The following is a 14945-nucleotide window of genomic DNA, read 5'->3' on the forward strand; positions in this document are numbered from 1 at the left end:
AAACACCCAACAAGGTGACTGCACCTTTCCTATTTCTGACTTCAGCCCATACTACCTCCAGAGGCAGATCCCCCTCAAACTTCCTTTCTGCAGCCGAAGCTGCAGAGCTGGGCAGAAAGGTGGCAAATGGAGTTCAATGTAGCTAAGTGTGAGGTGATTCACTTTGGTAAGAGAAATAAAAAGATGGATTACTGGGCTAATGGTAGACTACTTGGTAGTGTGGAAGAGCAGAGGGATCTTGGCGTCCATGTACACAGATCTCTGAAAGTTGCCACCCAGGTAAATAGTGCAGTGAAGAAGGCATATGGCGTACTGGCTTTTATTGGTAGAGGAATTGAGTTCCGGAGTCCTGAGGTCATGCTGCAGTTGTATAAGACTCTGTTGCGGCCGCATCTGGAATATTGTGTGCAGTTTTGGTCGCCATATTATAGGAAGGATGTGGAGGCACTGGAACGGGTGCAGAGGAAGTTTACCAGGATGTTGCCTGGTATGGTAGGAAGATCCTATGAGGAAAGGCTGAGGCACTTGGGGTTGTTTTCATTGGAGAAAAGAAGGTTTAAGGGTGACTTGATAGAGGTGTACAAGATGATTAGGGGGTTAGATAGGGTTGACAGTGAGAACCTTTTTCCACGTATGGAGTCAGCTATTACAAGGGGGCATAGCTTTAAATTAAGGGGGGGTAGATATAGGACTGATGTTAGGGGTAGGTTCTTCACTCAGCGAGTCGTAAGTTCATGGAATGCCCTGCCAGTAGCAGTAGTGGACTCTCCCTCTTTATGGGTATTTAAGCGGGCATTGGATAGGTATATGGAGGATAGTGGGTTAGTGTAGGTTAGGTGGGCTTTGATCGGCGCAACATCGAGGGCCGAAGGGCCTGTACTGCGCTGTATTCTTCTATGTTCTATGTTCTATGTAAGATGAATCCCTCTTTCCCACAATGTGTTCCCAGTGCCACCAATAGTGCCTTGGATACCACCCTTCCAGCCATGCATTGAACCCTGTAGTTTGTTTACTCCTAAGTTCATTTCTAGCAGGTTGGGTAGCAGTCCAGACTTTTTCTTTAATCATTCCTCATTCCTGATGAAGGGCTCCAGCCCAAAACGTCGATTTTCCTGCTCCTCGGATGCTGACTGACCTGCTGTGATTTTCCAGCAAGACACTCTCAACTCTGATCTCCATCATCTGCGGTACTCACTGTCTCCTTTTTTTTTAATCTGCCTATTCAACCCTCTGAGGCACGTGGGAGTTTAAACTTGACTTTCTGGCCAAGTTGAATGAACATTGCTGCTCTGTCACAACAGCACTGTTCCAGAGAATATTACCTTTAAAGTTATGTGGTTTAATTTGGACACAAGCTTCTCAGACACTCTCAGCAGAACATTATTCTTAGCACTACATAGATGATACAACCAATTCCATCAAATCCTCCTCATCTGACTCTAACAGTGAATGGGAAACTTTAGTCCTTGAAGTGAATTTAATGGTGCCCTCCTGATCATGACCCAGGGTGAATTTTCTCCGGCAATCTCTTGCTTTTCACCTCATTAATTATGAGCTGGAGGGTATGTTTCTTCAGGATTTACGTGACCAAAGAGGTGGCCAGACCCACCAGTCCGCATACCTCTTGCTCTGTGTTTAAGGCCCAGTCACACACCACTTTAATGGTATAAGCCAGGAATTGCCCCTCAAACTGCAGTGCTTGGCCTTGATCATGTCTCAGAAGAAAAGTAAGCTCGCTGCCTGTTTCACAGACAGAGACCTAGCAGGGCTGGTGGGTAGGATGGTGAACAGGACGGCCATCCTATTTCCTGCCCCCTTTTTCTCCTGTTCACTCAATAGGGGCACCACATCACCTTTCCTGCTCATGTACCACCATCTAATTATTCTTGCATCTCATTCCATCAGACTCAATCCCTCCCTTTTGTCTGTTTGGAGGATAAACAGGCCCACACTCTGGAATGACGCCACAACAGAAGCCCTGACTAGCCTCGCTGCTTGCACTTGACCTGCTGAGTTTACTATGGCTTGTCTGCTGTAGTGTACTCAGACAAGCTCTTAGAGTGATTGGGACAACACACATGACTGACTGTAGACCCTCTTCACCCCACATGATATAGAACATAGAACATTACAGCGTAGTATACGCCCTTCAGCCCTCAATCTTGCACTGACCTGTGAAACTAATCTGAAGCCCAACTAACCTACACTATTCCATTACTATGCATATATTTATCTAATGACCATTTAAATGCACTTAAAGTTGGCGAGTCCATTACTGTTACAGGTAGGGCGTTCCACACCCTTCCGACTCTCAGAGTAAAAAAGCCTACCTCTGACGTCTGTCCTATATCAATCACCCCTCAGTTTAAAGCTATGTCCCCTCGTGCTGGCCATCACCATCTGAGGAAAAAGGCTCTCACTGTCCACCCTATCTAATCCTCTGATCATCTTGTACGTCTCTATTAAGTCACCTCTTAACCTTCTTTGCTAATGAAAATAGCCTCAAGTCTCTCAGCCTTTCCTCTTAAAACCTTTCCTCCATACCAGGCAACATCCTGGTAAATCTCCTCTGCACCCTTTCCAAAGCTTCCACATTCTTCCTATAATGATACTGTATGCAATCCTACAAGTGAGGTTGCACCACAGTTCTGTACAGCTGCAGCATGACCTCATGGCTCCAAAACTCAGTCCCTTTACCACTAAAAGCTAACACACCGTACGCCTTCTTAACAACCCTATCAACCTGGCTGGCAATTTTCAGAGATCTATGGGCATGGACACTGAGATCTCTCTGCTCATCTACACAATGAAGAATCTTACCATTAGCCCAGGACTCTGTATTCCTGTTACTCCTTCCAAAGTGAATCACCTCATATGTTTCCACATTAAACTCCATTTGCCACCTCACAGCCCAGCTCTGCAGTTTATTTATGTCCCTCTGTACCCTGCAACATCCTTCCGTACTATCCACAACTCCACCGATTTAATGTCATGTGCAAATTTACTGACCTTATCTTCTACGCCCTCATCTAGATTATTTATAAGAATGACATACAGCAGTGGTCCCAGAACAGATCCTTGAGGTACACTACTGGCAACTGAGCTCCAGGATGAATATTTCCCATCAACCACCACCCTCTGTCTTCTTTCAGCTTGTCAATTTCTGATCCAAACCGCTAAATCACCCTCAATCCCATGCCTCCATATTTTCTGCAATAGGAACCTTATCAAACACCTTACTGATATAAATGAATACAACTACATTTGGTCAGGAATAGTGACTTGGACCTTTGGGAGCGGTTACAGATATATCTGCTCTACTTAAAAGTTAGAGTAGAACTCCTTGTCTCACCCCACTGACTGTGTGTAACAAGAGTAAAATGGGTGGATATGAATTACCTTTCCTTCATCCACTCCCAACAGCTTTCTTTTATCTTTCATTGTTTTCAATGTTGAACAATGTCCTCAAGTAGAAAGGCAGACACTCGAATGATTGACCCATATGTTCTGATCCCTGTTTCTGAGCCAGATCAGACTAAAGGTTGCCCGTTTACCTTTAAAAGAGTTTTCCTCTGGCTGAGCCTTTGAGACAGAACCCATGCCAAACCAGGGGTGCACAAGTACAACAACAGAATATTTCAATCTTGAGCCACAACCCAGTTTTGCAGCAATACTTCCAGGATTATTCTGTTTAAAAGTTCTAAAGCCCACTTTGGCAGCTACTGAGAGATAGTGAGTTTGTAATGCAAGTGAGGAGACTGCAGTGCCAGACAGGTGGGGAGTAGAGGTGCCAGGTGGGCAGGGTTTAGGGTGGGTATTGGGAGGAATGTAGAGTTATGGGTAAGGTCTTTGATAGTTTGTGGAGGCCATAGTTTGGACTGGGGAGTAGCTGGAGACAGTTGGAGTTAGTTGAGTTGTTGGGGAGGAACGTGGGCTAGCCAGTTTTCTGAATTGGGATACAGATTCAGGGAAGGAGCTTGGTCTGTGGATGGGTTTGGGAGTGTCAAAGGTCTGGTTAGGTCTTTGACTCTCAGAGTCAGGGTGTCCATCAGGCTCAGGGGATTTATGGTCAAGTTGGTGTGGTGTGCAGTGAGGGGTGTGGGATGGGTTGAGTATCCTTGGGGAAATTGGCAGGAGTCACAGGTTGGGTCAAGAGTGAGGTCAGTAGGGTGGGACAAATGTTTGGTGTCTATCGGGCGTTGGGAGTCAGTGGTGAGTTGGTAATGGTAGGATTGGGTCAGGGCGGTGTTCAGTTTCACAGAGAGCCAGGAATTAAAGCCAGTTTTAATTACTCTATCTTTTCCCAGCTAGCTATTCAGTTTGGTAAGTCAGGACTGCCTGATAACTCTGACACTAACTCAGAGTTCGAGATTGTTCTGGAGATCAGATAATTGCCAAAGATCTAACTTGCTGGACAATTCCTGCCAAACGTCAGCTGCCTTGGGACTTCCACATGATCCAGATTGACAATTGTCATCTACACTAAAGCAACAGCTCTCTTCAAAGATATAATTTTCTCAAAACAATTATGGCTATGTTGCCAACAGTTATACTATTTTTGCTGTTCAGTTTATTGTTTAAAATAAAACAATAACAGAGGGCAGCACGATGGCTCAGTGGTTAACACTACTGCCTCACAGCACCAGGGACCTGGGTTTGATTCCAGCCTCAGGCGACTGTCTGTGTGGAGTTTGCGCATTCTCCCTGTGTCTGCGTGGGTTTCCTCCGGGTGCTCCGGTTTCCTCCCACAATCCAAAGATGTGCAGGTTAGGTGAATTGGCCATGCTAAATTGCCCATACAGTTAGGTGCATTAGTTAGGGGTAAATATAGGGTAGGGGAATGGGTCGGTGTGGACTTGTTGGGCTGAAGGGCCTGTTTCATACTGTAGGGAATCTAATCTAATCAATCAAATAAGTAGAAGCACTCTCTCATGGAAGACTGGTGGTGGCTTAGCCTGAGGGTTATCGTGTCTTAGGTGAATGTTGAAGTTGAGGAAGAGGCACCATCGTAGTAACCTCAGCTGGCACAGAAACGGAATCTGCACTGTTGGCATCACTCTCCAACACCAACCAACCATCCAGCCAACTGAGCTAACTGACTCCCAAAATCATCGAGAAGGGGAGGAAGGATTTAATTTATTTGGTATCTTTAATCTCAGCTGTTCATCTTCCATCTCAGCTGCTTTCTTATTTGTGCAGTAACCACATAAATTTTGCACCACTATTTTTTAAAGAGCTTCCATTATTATTCTTCTTAAACCACATAGGTTTGACACTATTGGTCAAATAAATACAAAAGCTTAGTTCTAAAATACAACCTGAGAATGTCACTTAAAGGTAAGTTCAACATTACATGCTCATGAATAAATACACTTTTTTTCGGTACGACTGTGAAATATCATCAAGAAATTTGTAGCAACCCATATGTTTGTTGTTTGGAATTTGGCAGATACTGCATTTAAAACCTGATGTTTCAGATTTTCTGGTTTAGTGAGCAGAAGATTAATTGTTCCTAAGAGAGTAAAGAATAATCTGCACTAGAAAAAAAAAGGATAAGGTTAAAAATAAATAAGCAATAAAAATGCTTCCTTTTAGGGAGTTATGTTTGGTATCGGCAAAATGAATCCGAGGACCCAACATATTTGAAAGTTTAAAGATCAGTTTAAGATGAGGGACTGTACAATGCTCCATCTGGAATCTAAGCTCTGTCAAGCTCATGGCAGGTAATTTTAAACACACTGTGGGGAATTAACATATGTAAAAGCGAGTGGAAGTGGTATGTGTGAAAATATGACAAAGTGGTTTATGTTGGATAGCAAACTTCTTTCCTGTTTATGACAAGACAAATCAAGCTATTTTTCTCACCAGAAGAGTTCAATAGATGCAATGAGTCTTCCAGTGGGTTTATCCTGGCAATGAATACCTAAAATCATAAGCTTTTACTTTAATCAATGTAGGTGCAAATTTTACCAGTTAAAAATGACTTTGCTCACCAGTACTTTATTGATGCAATTTCACTGATAAGGCCATCTAAGGAAACATCTCTTTGTCTCTGGTAAAATTTCTTAACATAGACCTGTGCATTGTATGTAGCCAAGCCCAACAATGGTTCCAAACCTTCCCTGATAAAGCAAGCAAAACAAATGGAGTGAAGTGACTAGAGATGCACATCTGATGGAGGCTTTCTCTCCATGAGGGTTAGTGAGTTTTCTCACCTTAGCATACCAGGCTCACCTCATTACCTCTGCACTACATTACTGTTGCACCTACTTGTTGCATTGTCCCACTTGCCAGAGGCAGAGTAACTCACCACAGTGGAATCCTGGTGCTAGACTTAGGCCCAATATGATCCTGATCAGGTGCTGTCAATCTGTATTCCCATTCACTGAGCGAGTGCTTCTCAAGGGTTACAGGTAGCACAGCTGACACTCCATTGCACAATCATACGTCCACTGCTTTTTAAGAATCAAGCTATACATTTTACCCATCCTTAGCCTCATCCCATCTTTGAAACCTGTCTAAGGGAATGATACTCTCTCGCTATTGTCCAGTGTAACCCAACATCGTCTCGCGATTCAGTATGGGACCATCATTTACAGGAAAGCCTTCAAGTGTTCAACTTATTCATTTTTATTCAGTAAAAGTGAACACAAGGAAAACACATAGGAGGTGCATTTGTCTTAGGACCAGGTAAGGATTGCCTGCTTTTTGAGCACCAACAAGTTGACAGTGAATGAGTGATCACTGCAATGGGATGTCAGTCGTGTCTGTCTAATTGTGCTTGATGATGCAGTATTGCCTCATGCAGCAGGTGATGATCCTCATCTTGCTCTTCAGAAGATTGCTGCTGCTCTCCCAGTGCCTCAGAGTCCATGACATCCCCTCATTGCCTTTGCTGGACACAATTAAAAGGCATACATCACCAGGTTAGAGTACAACAGGTTTATTTGGAAGTACAAGCTTTTCAGAACACAGCTTGGAAAGATGAGGTGGCTCTCAGCCTGGAGTGTGCCCACCAGGCTGATTCGAACATGAAAGTCTTATCTTCAGCTGGCCTCCTGTCTGCTCGATGATAGCATGGTATCTACCCTCGACCTCAGTCTTCAGGGTGAGAAATGGAGTCATCAGCCATGGTCGAAGAGGATAAGCTCTTAACCCTCATTGTAAGACATGTAGGGACATGAGGAACATGACATCATGGTGGTTTCCAGGATACCTGACACAGAATTCTAAGATGTGGAACAGATAATCAGGTAATTTGCACATTGATGGAATGAAATTGCTTTCTATAGATGAAGTCGGCTGCATTTTGACATGGTGCTCTCACTGTGATGTGCATACCATCTAGTGTTCACTATAGCTTGGCGACATCAACTATGTTGTCAAAGCCTACTGCCTGGGAAAACAAGATGAAGTGATGTGTCTTGGCACTAGTTGCATTGTGTCACAACACACTGGGGATAGCACAGTGTAAATCAAGACCCAAAGTTCCTCGATTCATCACAAAACTTTGTCAAACTATCTAAAGTCCCCAAGTTACCTGATGTTTGTTGCAAAAAAATTCTCTAACTAGGTTTCTGTACTTAACAAGGAAACAGCTATTCATTGCAGACGCATTCAACAAACGGCAAATAATAAACATAAATTTCGAGCTTCTAACTCTCTGTAACTTCAATTCTAGACCTATTAACTTCCAATCTCATAAACAGACAGACTCACAAAAATCTGGATATTGAGGATGGAAGACAGAGAAAAAAACAGAGAACTGAAGTTCAATCCAAACCACAGGAGTTGGTGACCTATTTTATTCTATTTTCTGACAGTTCCTTTGTTGATGAAGCAAGATAGTTTACACACTGATTCTGCCTTTCATGCATGGGTTGAGAATTTGCCACTGTCAGTCTTTGAAGAGAAAGTCTTTTCCTTCTTCCTTCCAACAGGCGAATTTGCAGAGATCCTGGGTGAGGAGAGCAACCAGTGGATTTCCATTACTTTTTCGCAGAGGAGGGAGAGAAGTAATTGGACACTCTCACTTGGCAGGTTGCAAGCTTCTGCTGTATTGTCTACTCATAGATTATAGCCATCTGCCTAGGAACCAAACAAAATGTCAGGTGGGTTGCCCCTTAGCTCAGAAACCCAGCAATACTCTTCTGGCTGACATCTCCCTTGCTGCTCCAGGAAAAGGTAACTTTTTCTTCAGAATCCACAATCCACAAGTAAACTTGACCTCAAAAACTGTGAACATCTCTTGACACAGTCTCCTTGGTCTTACAGCAGTATTGTTTCCATTTTTTAATCCACTGTCCAAAAAATGGTCTTTGCGGTTGGCAATGAGCTACATGATTAAGCATGGGATTAGGAATGGAGTTATCGCACACAAGTATCTCGCTGGCTTTTTGGAGACTGTCAGTTACATGAAAGCTCAGGCAGCTGTCAACTTGGCAGCCATGGGGATAGGATGGCCAGTCACTCCTGCGAGTCACAGTTCCCGCTCCAGCATCTGGCACAGTTTCTGTGAGTATCCCAGGACATCACTCATGTTTGCTGCTGGCCCTGGGCTTGTTGGGACGGCTGTTCCTCCTCCATTTCTCTGTGTCCTCATTGCACTGTGGCCTCAGTGACAATGAGCCCTGCTGTGGCTGAAACCATTGGTCACAATTCCAACGAGTCTGTGTGGTAAGTATCAGAAACAGAACAGATTTTCAGTAATGTCAGCAATCAGTATTCACACTGCTCATAAGTTATGCTTTAGAATAATCTGTCATTGAATGGTGCAGGGAGTACTCTCACAGGGAGGGACATGGAATGCGTTGAAATGGGACTTTGAAGTAGGCACCCTACTTTAATGAATGTGGCCTGCTATGCAAAGTCAGCAGGAGCCTGTACGTACTGCAGGTTATTCTTACCCTGTTGTCCCAACTCCATGTCACCCAAGAAAGGCATCATTACATATTGGTGGATACTTCCAGTCAAGGTGACAGGAAGTCAGTTCTAAGCCCTTGTGGAGCCAAGGAAATCTTGAACTATCTTTATGTATTATGGCTGACTTCTAAGGTCCTCCTGTGATTATTTCTGCTTCATGGAGATGATTATTTTCAATCTGCAACAGTCAGTGATATGGTCAAGATAGCTTGTGACCAGCATTCGCACCCACACAGTTAGATCCTGCATGAGAACGTTTCATGTGCAGGATTCTATGTTTAGAGATTACTTCAGTCTGTGCTCTGCCTGGTTATTGTAATTCCCCCTTGAGAGGCCTCACATTGCTCACAGTTAGAGCCCATATGCTGCAACTGAATCAAAGACATAAGATGCACTCAGAACCTTTTCTATTTCCACTGTTCATTCTCAGGAGTAAGGAAGGCAATGCAGGTCATGCTTGACCCAGTGAACAATAGGCTCTGACTGGTCATTAAGAGCTCCCCCACCCAACACACCTTTCAGTTCCTTTCTTTCTAGCACCACCCTGATCCTCCACACATTCCCACAAAGCACCTGAATTATGACATCATAGGAACAGAAATTGGCCAATCTGTCCATCAAGCCTGTCCCATCACTCAATATGATCATGGCTGATAGAATACCTCAATGTTTTTTACACACACTATCCCCAGAATCCTGGTCACTGCTCGTAATCAGGAATCTATCAGGAATCTTTTCTTTGAGAGAAAAAAATCCCTCTGAATAAAACAAGTTCTCCTCATTTCATTCCTAAATCACATCCCTCTTCTGTGTAAAATTGTTACCTCTGCTTCTAGACTCCCCAAACAGGAGAAAGATTCCCACCGCACCTCCTTCCATCTAGACCTTTCAGTACTTTGTCAGTTTCAATGAGATCGCCTCCCGTTCATCAAAACTCCTGCAAGTACAGGACAGTGTTTGCTCAATTTCTCTTCACAGGACTGTCCTGCCGTTCCAGGCATAGGTGTGGTGAACCTCCATCCCACTCTCCCTACAGTATTAATATCTTTTCTGAAATAAGGAGTCACATGGTATCCCAGGTGAGGTCTAACCAAGCTCCTACATAATTGAAGCAAACCTTCACTACTGCTGCACTGAAATCTTCTTGCAATAAAGGTTAACATTCCATTAATTCTCCTAATGATTCCTAAATATTATCCCGATTGCTAAGTAATGTTATTGTGTTGCGCTGTTAAGCCACCTCCACCCCCCCCCCCCCCCCCCCCCCCCACTGCCTCTGTTGAGGTGGTTGTCACCATTGATAATCCCTCCAGTAACCCCTATCCTCCAATACTTACAATTGAGATTCCTCCTTCACAATTATTGGCCCCTCTGCATGTCAGTATATTGTCTCCAGGCCCCATAATTGGTTTCCCCCACTTCCCTACCACAGCAGTGGCCCATGGTAATTCCTCAAGTGAGCTGACCCCCTGAACTGACCATGGACAATCACTTCCCAACTTGGATGGACTGCCCTGCCTGATGAGTGACCACACCCCCATGTGTCTGGACTGATTACCAGGATTGTTTGTATTGGTGCTGCAGGTTTGACTGTGACCTATTTCTGGACCATGATGATACATACCGCCTGATGATTACTGCTTCAAGCAGCCAACTCACTGTGTCCACGTCCTTGAACTAATTGCAGCATCTGGACCTTCTGTCTGAAAGATGTCTCCATTGACCTGACTGACAACTACTTCCCTTAGCCTTTCACATATAGCCATTTGATTAATGGGCATGCAGAGTGCTTGCCATTTATACATTGGCACATGATGCAAGCATGAGATTTGCATTACATCCACCCCACCCCTTGCACCCCCACCCTTGACAGGTAACAGCCAGAACAAGCTGTCTGGCTTTGTCTCCATGCTGAAAGACAAATCAAAACAGAATTGTCAGTCTTTAAGGTCTGACTGGCGGGACACAGCAGGGGTGCTGTGAGAATTCAAGCAAGTGCAAAATCAGTGAGCATTAAGAGAGCAAAGCACTGAGATGCACCTCCATGAGATGGGTACCTATCCTTGAGCACATACTGCACTGCAGCAGCTTCACAAAGGAATGTGCTGGTGCTCTCCAAAGGATTTGGTTAAGCGATGAGCAGGATGATGAAGTGAGGCTGGTTAGTGTCAGGTGTCAATGGATGTAGGACACATGTGGACACTATCCATGGATGATGCTGGTGTATGCTGGTGACTGGTGTCTAAGGTGAAGGTAGAGAGCTGGAGGCACTAGTTAATCACTCTTATTGATGTGTTAGGGAATCATAACCATCTAGTTTCTATCAGTCAGGCGGGAAACTGCATGTCGATGGGCTGAGATGAACGAATAATGAGATGATAATGCATCCTAATAGATGCAGATATCATGCTGATCACTCAGTGGCAAAAGCTGAAGAATTAGGAAGCCTCTTGATGTCGAAAAGCTCCTCATTCCCAGTTTTCCGAACTTCTTTTGCCAATTCCCAACATGTTAATGAAAAGATTCTGCCCAGTAATTTTTTTCTTAATATGTACTTGTGTGAAATATACATTCACAACATAACATTATATTTCCAGACATAAGTTATATCCCAGCCACAACTCCACGAGCTCTTAATTTGAATGTTAGATGGAACGTTAGTGACTGCATTTCAGAAACTCAATTATACTGCATCTACTGGTGCGCCTTTGTCTGCCCTACTAATTATGGCTTCAAATGAGAACCTTACAAGTTAAGAGAGCAATTAAAAAGATATGAGTGGAGAACTGGTTAGGGTTGACTAGACAATAAATGTAAATGCATAGTGGTTAAAAACAATACAACGGAAAGCATTTAAAACAATAATTAAAATGTTCAACAATAATATATCCAATAGAAAAACAGAAACATCCATACACGAAGGAGGTTGACGATGGTACTAAAGCAAGAGCCAAGGCTTATCATGTTAAAATATAAAAACATTAGCACATTTCAACCAAGGGAGTAAAGTCATCCCTTGATAAATTCATAGCCTATGTGTGCATGTCACATTTACTGCAGAATCTCACCAACTCTTCATGTATCCTTGAGATAGACTTTCCCCTTTGGGAACTATATCCCAAAATGCAGTCAAAGCTGTGCTGGTTAGATTACAATTTAAGTGTCTAATAAAATGTATGTGCATAATCGCAAACTTAAAATCTTCCAACATCTAGTGCAATAAGATAGTATAATAGAACATAATTGTTTATTTTTTCTCCTTCTTAAAAAGTATCCCACAGTGTATTTAACAGCAGTAACCTGATGCAGTTTTATTAATACAGATGAAAACAGGTTTTGCACAAAAAAATAAGCAGAGTTAATAATAAGTTGCTCGTCATCCACCTGTGAGAAACCTGATATAAAATGACTGAAAATGACTTTAAACACTATAGTAAATCATCTAATAGTTTAATTGCTAATTTTTTTTGAAAATATTTTAAAAGCTGTCTATTAGTGCCTGTGTGCATGAGAAAATTAATGCAATTTCAAGAACCAAAGCTTAATAATATCTACCCTGGAACTGTGGATACTCTGTGTCTAGGGTTTGATCCTCTTATACTGAACCTTGTTCCAATGTAAGAATTCGCAGAAAACAGAAATGTAAATGGCTTTGGGCATAATTCACTTATATTTAAAATTCCATGGCTTTTGGTGCAGGTTTAACTGATTTTGTCCAGACTGTGTGGATATTACCAGTATAAGCAAATGGATACTCAACTATTATTTCTATACTGGCCATGCATGTCCTAAGGCCATAGAATAAAGCTATAATTTACAATGGAAATCCTTTACACACTCACATCTTCAAAGGGCTACACACATAAATATTCTGCAACATAATTTAGCAGCATGGTGCATGATCACTTACTGATAGGAATGACAGAGTGCAGCCTGAACATATGTGCTCCTTTAACTTATGTATGAAAAGATGGCTTTTGATACAAAGAACAGATTCAAACTGACAGAGGATTCAGAAATCAGGGAAGCCATCCAGGAGATACCTTTCTGCAAAAGCCTAAGAGATATGAAACTGGAACTCTACTCGAAACTGTAGATTGTGGACATGAATCTTTTATCCCTTACCTCCATTTTACACTCACATATACACAGTCACCGATATAGTGTACAAAATGTATAATTAACAACATGAACTCAACCAGTGGTCGCCTACTGGTTACCATTAAGTTTGGGGAATGTGGTTGAATGGAGATAATGGCCTCTCAATCATGTCACCAGTCAGTAGAAAAGGAGACTGATACACCTACTAATCATTTTATCATTTGTTTTATGATTGGCAATATAGATGATGCCAATCTTAGACTGGAGAGATGGCATAGCTGAAAGCATTGAACAGACTGGGAAATCTGAGTACTGATTGTCAACTCAAAGTTGATTGTAGATATTGTTTCATTGTGGGTGACTGCTGACTTGTCTCTTCCTAACCCTCTCCACTCCAACACAGAAACCAGGTCAAGCACATCAGTAACCCAAAAATGAAACAGGAATAAACATACAAATCTGTTCTGTAAAGTTCATCAAGGTCTTGCAGGATTGAACAAAAATCTCCATGTTCTACAATACTGGACCAAGACCCTAGACCTTTCTAACATCTAAACTACTGGAGAGAAGCCTGAGCTTAGGCTGCAACAAATACCCACAAAACCAGAATGATTTCAGTCCGGGACCATTGTTCAGCCTGAAAATCCAATTTACACCTTCACTCTAAGAGAGCAACCAACCAGACCTAACAGTGAGGACTGCAGATGCTGGAGATGAGAGACAAGAGTGTAGTGCTGGAAAAGCACAGCAGGTCAGGCAGCATCCGAGGAGCAGGAGAATTGACGTTTCGGGCATAAGCCCTATTCTCCTGTTCCTCAGATGCTGCTGTGCTTTCCCAGCACCAAACTCTCAAACCAGACCTAACACTCCAGACTGAAACTAACTGTTACACCTCAGGCTACCCAACCTAGACATTATGGAGCCTATACAGATACCAGACATTCAACTTCAATCAATATTCATTCATGATGTGGAGATACCAGTATTGGGCAAAGTTGAAAATCACACAACATCAGGTTATAGCCCAGCAGGTTTATTTGGAATTACTAGCTTCTGGAGCACTGCTCCTTCATCAGGTAACTCGTGGGGCAGGATCATAAGACACAGAATTTACAGCAAAAGATCATTGTGTCATGCAACTGATGCGATATATTGTGTAAACTTAGATTGCTGTTGGGTCTTTCATCTTTTAGAATGGGGATGCAGGTTTCAATTCATTAATATGTAAATCCCCAGAACTTCTTTCAAGTCACATTCCCGAGACAACTTAAGGTTTGATTTTAAAAAAAGACATCGCAGCTCAGACAATGCATTAAATTAGGAAATGTGACATTTTATAAATTCCTACTTTGGAAATAGAACCAGTCTGACTCAAGTTTAGGATCCAAACAGACTCTATCCTCATACCTTTAATGCATTGTCTGAGCTGAGATGTCACTTTTCTTTAGAAGACCTTAAGTTACCTTGGGAAATATGACTTGAAAGATGTTCAGCCAATCAAAGCTGCTCTGTCATTCAAGTAGGTTGTTGCTGATCTGGCTGTGGCCTTAACACCACTTGCCTGCCTCCTAACCATGGTTCCCCCTGCCCTTTTAATCTTTGACACTGTTGTCAATCTACAATCTGTCTAACCTGAGCCTTGACCATTGTTAATGATAGAGCTTTCATCACTGTAGACAATTCCAAGGACTTTTCTGTTCTTTCCACCAATTTCCTACATTAGATTCCATCAGCCAATATTTTCCCCAAGACTTCACATATCCAAATCTTTTTGCATCAGTCACATAACCTACTTCCCAATCATTATTTTTTATCATCAGCTAATTTGGCAATAACACCACAAATCCCTTAATCCAAATCATGAATACAGATTGTAAGTAGTTATAGCCCTGGCAAGTATTCATGTCGAGACCCCACCTGTT

This window comes from Chiloscyllium punctatum, chromosome 3, assembly GCF_047496795.1.
Source record: "Chiloscyllium punctatum isolate Juve2018m chromosome 3, sChiPun1.3, whole genome shotgun sequence".
NCBI classification, from domain to species: domain Eukaryota; kingdom Metazoa; phylum Chordata; class Chondrichthyes; order Orectolobiformes; family Hemiscylliidae; genus Chiloscyllium; species Chiloscyllium punctatum.